General features: G+C 43.4%; 1 pseudogene; it reads left to right on the top strand.

The window, feature by feature from the left end:
- Nucleotides 1-1,335: 1,335 nt before the first annotated feature.
- Nucleotides 1,336-2,368, top strand: LOC102871489 (annotated as a pseudogene).
- The last annotated feature ends 2,604 nt before the right edge of the window (nucleotides 2,369-4,972 follow it).

The following is a 4,972-nucleotide window of genomic DNA, read 5'->3' as shown; positions in this document are numbered from 1 at the left end:
AAGATTAAATGCCTGTTGTATATCAAGAACTTTTTCCAACAGGGTGAAAATAAAACTGACTAACTTGGAAAAAGCATTTGGGAATACCATTTTAGACAAGGGTCTAATAACAAAAGTTTATAGTATACTCCTGGGCCTCCACAAGAAAAAGATTGATAACCGAATTACGAAATGGCCAAAAGACATGGAAAGAATTCTCACAGAGGAAGACATTTGGATGGCCAACAGACACATGAAATGCTCAAAATCACTGTCATTAAGAGAGATACAAATGAAAACCACAATGAGATACCATCTCACCCTAGTAGCAGTGACAAAGTTTAACAGGAAATCAAGTAATAAATGGAGAGGATGCAGAGAGATAGGAATTCTCATACACTGTTGGTGGAATTTTAAAATGGCAGAACCACTCTGGAAGGCAGTTTGACATTTCCTCAAAAAGCTAAACATAATCAGCAGCCAAACAATAATTCATGGGTTCAATTGTAGCGGAGGGGCATCTGCAGCCACAAGCTGGCTCTCATATCTTCCATCTAAACCTTCCCGGAATAAACTAGCCATCTCCTAAAAAAAAAAAAAGGTAAACATAGAAATCCCATGTGACCCAACTATTCCACTGCTTGGAATATAATCTGAGAAAATCAGAACTGAGACAGAAACGGAGATTTGTACACCAGTGTTCACAGCAGCATTATCACCATGGAACATGGAACATAGAAACAGCCCAAATGTCCAACCACAATCAAATGGATTGAGAAGTTGTGGTACATTCATACAATAGAATACTACACAGCACGCAGGAGCAATGATTCTGAAAATTATTACACAACTTGGGAGGGACTGGAGAGCATTTTGCTCTCAGTCCCATAAGGACAAATACGGTATTGGATCATTATCGTAGAAATAGGAATATAACTATTAAAACGTGTATGAAGATCCAAGGGGTTGAGGGGAAGAGCAGAGGGTGAGGATGGGCAGGGGTTTAGTTATAGGGTCACACAATTTGATGGGTGGAGGGAGAGGTGGGTAAAGGAAATGGGAAAGACCTGATGGGGATCTGGAAAGACAGGACAGGATGGAAGGAAATCATCGGATGAAACACAATGTGAATGAAGGACTGTATGAAACACAATGTATACGAACTTTGTAAGCAAACTAATATAAAATAATATACCATCTACCTTAAGAAATTACTTATTCTTGGGTCGCTGCACTGTGCCATGACCTGCAGACCTCGCAACCCAGTCGGCCCAAGCCTCAGCAGCCAGAAGTGCTGGCCACCACGCCCCGCTTCGCACACTTGTTTGCAGCCCCTGGGGTCAGCTGCCAGGAAAGATGCTGGAAGAAACCCCTCATTCGGGTGATGTGCTCTATGAACTCCTTCTGCATATTCTGAAGCAGAGGAAACTCGAACGCTTTTTTCACTATTCTTCCATCCTGGAAACTCACTGCACACCCAGCTGGAGTACTACACCAGAGCCATGAGGAAGATAACTGTGTCCAGAGGACCCTGCGGCCATCCGTGGAGAACGTGCACCACAACCCACCCACCATTAAAGTGTTGCACCGGTCCCATCACCCACCACCACAAATCACTGGCCTTCTCCTGACCCCAAGCAGCAGCCCCTGCAATCCCCCCTGAACAACATGATCCACCGCCTCTCCCCAGGCACAGGGACTCATGGACCACAGCTCCACCAAGAGAAAAACCACCAAGAGTCCTACCTCCTGACTGTGTCTCCTGTGAAGAAGAATCACTGCCCACCATCCTCAGAGCCACCACAAGCCATCCAGCCCCTGGCAGGGGAGCACACGAGTGATCCAGCTGATGCCCAGCCCCATCATGCACCCCCTGATCTTGAACCCTGACACTCCATGGATTTCAAACAGTCCAGGCTCTCCGAGGACAGGCTACATAGGAAAGGGAAACCCACCAACCTCTCACCAGGAAGGCTTGGCTTACATGAACCATATCATGGCCTCAGTCTCCCGGTCTGAGTGGCACACCATGCCCACTGGGGTAATAGCCAACTGTAGACTGCTCTGGGGTTAGGTCTATCCATTTCTGACAGCCAGTAAGAAAACTTCAACTGATGGGAGGACAAAGAATCCAAAATATTCTGGATAGTTGATCCCAATGGACTGGGTTGACTATGAGGAAACCCTAAGAACAGAACAAATACGACCTGAGAGAAAATGTCCAGAGCCCTGTACCACTACTACAAATTGAAGATCATCAGGGAGGATCCAGGACAAAGGCTTTTGTTCAGGTTTATGAAAACCCCCAAAGAGTGGCCAGACTGACCACCTGGAGCACCTTGAGTCCCAGCAGCTGGATGAACATATATATCAAGAAGATGAGTGCTAAAGGAGCCACACAGCACAGCAGCTGAGACCCTGCCCGCCAGGACCGCTGGAGCAGGGACCTGAGCAGGCGCTGAGGAGCCAAGGAAGAGAGCCCGAGGCAGGAAGGATGCTTCTCCTACATACCAGGAGGGACTCCAGCGCACCTTTGACAAACCACCCAGCAAAGGAGGGGCTGGAATTCAGGCTATTCAGGCTTCACGTTTCCTTCTCCTGTGGAATCTCCGCATCTGTGATTCCTCCTCTCACCCTGCCACCTAGTGTTAGTTTCATGGTGTTTCTGGTTTGGTTTTGTGTGTGTGTGAGTGAGTGAGTGAGTGAGTGAGTAAAGAACACACAGGAGGGGAAAAAAAGATACTTATTTTAAAAAGGAAAACACTTAACCTTCTTGGGACCAATAGCTAAAAGCTCTCTTTCAGTCATTTCACTTTTGGGGGTATTGAAAACAAAAAAGAGTTAGATTCTGGAGATAAGTATAACTTTCCCATTCTGAAAAATTTATGAGAAGCTTGATGTATTCTATAAATTCTTAATGAGATACAAAGTGGGTACTTTTTCTCCTTTATGAAGACTTTTAGCTAGTTCACACACAGGTCTTTGAAGTGGTAGATTCTAGCTTTTACTATGGTTCATTACTACAACATTTCCCAGAAAGACACTTTTGTTTCATGGTATATCCTATCTTACATTCATAATTCTTAGTGATGCAATTAAGCCTGTGCTTAAATCTCAAACAAATATCAAACGTTTAAAAGATCCATTGGTGGGTTTACATGAAATACGTTTCACCTACTACTTCTCTTCTTTTTATAAGTTTTGAAAAAAATTAATGAAATTCGCTCTTATTAGGTGACAATGCAAATCCTCCAACATCACAGTTGAGTTAGGATGAGATGCTAGAAAAACCTGGGGTCCAGGGCATGTATCACAGGAGGAATGCAGATGTTGTGGATGGGGTTGAATTTGGGACAAGTTGCCAGCTCACTTTGGCCCATTTTTCACCAGTTCACAATGAACAGCTTCCTTAAAATGAAAAATAGTCTCCTGGGTAAAATGGAATCGAGTCACTGGTGTCAGGCGTTGAACTTCATTAACAAATGGCATCACCACGAGACTTTATTAGACCCTGTTAACGAGCTCTGATGTGTTGTTGTTGTTGTTGTTTTGGTACTGTTGAGTCCAGAATTGACCTCTGGTTGACTCTTGAGTGGATTTTTAGACACAGGAGGAAACTGTCCATTGTTTTCTTATGGAGCAGTCAGTAGATTTGAACTGCTTGCCTTTGGGATGGCAGCACAATTCCTTACTCACTGGACCACTGGAGCTCCCTCTCCAGTGATGTCGCCCATAGCAAGAATTTGGACTGCCTTTCTCTGGAGGTTTGAATCCACCAGTAGCTCTGAGGCAGAAAGATGATTTACAGCCTCAAAAATCCAATGAAGGGTCACCAAGAAAAGGTCACTAAGAATCAGGACCAACTGGATTAATGAAAGAAATTTTATTGCGTATAAAAGCATAAACCCCAGGGAGCTCTGGTAGCCTACTGGTAAGAAGCTGCGTTACAATCCCAGAGGTATGTGGTTTGAATCCACCAGATGCTTTGCTGGAGAAGAAGGTGCAATCTCCTCTTGTACCAGTCAGATCCGATTTGATGGTATACACACAAAAAATAATAAAAAAATTTTTTTAAAACCCATAAACCCCATTATACTTGATTGAATAAATTCCAACTCATTGTTATTATTGTTGTTATGTGCCATCAAGTCACCTGCAACACATAGTAACCCTATGCACAGAAGCTCTGAATTCTACCCTATCCTGAGCCAGTCTTGCTGTCTCTGACACACCTACCTCAGTCACTGTGACAATCCATTTCATTCTGGGATTTCCTCTCCTACTCTGTCCCTCCACTCTTCCTAGCATGATATCCTTCTCCAAGGACTCAATTTTTCTGTTATCCTTAGTCATTATTCACCTCTTTATTGCATAGCAAGTAGGTGCAAAGACCATGGTCTGGATCAGGCACATCTTAGTCTATAGACTGACATCTTTGCTCTTCAGCATTCTGGAAAGGTTCCTGAGAGCAGACTTTCTAATCCACTTCGTCTTTTGATTTTCTGACGACTGGTTCCAAGAGTGTTGATTGTGAAGATGAATAACCTGAAACTATAACAGACTCAACTTCTTCTTTACCTATCATGGTGCTGCCAATTGGCCCAGTAGTGAGAATCTTAATTTTCTTGATGTTAAGCTTCGATCCATACTGAAGATTGTAATTCTTGACCTTCTGCAGCAGGCACTTCGAGTCTTCCTCAATTTCAGCAAAAAAGGTTGTCCTCTACATAACACAAGCTGTTGATAAATCTTCCTCTAATTTTGATGCCACATTCTTCCTCATAAAAACGAGCCTCTTTTTTACTAAATTTTATTAGTTTTAATGAACATTTACAGAGATTTTGGGTTTTCATTCATTCATTGTTGCACTGTTTTCTCCACCCTCATCCCCAGTTTGTTCTTGTCCCCCGCCAATGTCTGTTTTAATTGTCCAATTGCCACAGTGCTTGTCAAAGCCAGTTCTGATTAATCTCCTTTGTCAATGTGTCCCTTG

This window comes from Elephantulus edwardii, unplaced genomic scaffold, assembly GCF_000299155.1.
Source record: "Elephantulus edwardii isolate Elephantulus edwardi_28Jun2011 unplaced genomic scaffold, EleEdw1.0 scaffold00063, whole genome shotgun sequence".
NCBI classification, from domain to species: Eukaryota; Metazoa; Chordata; class Mammalia; order Macroscelidea; family Macroscelididae; genus Elephantulus; species Elephantulus edwardii.
This window is presented reverse-complemented; position numbering and strand designations above follow the sequence as displayed.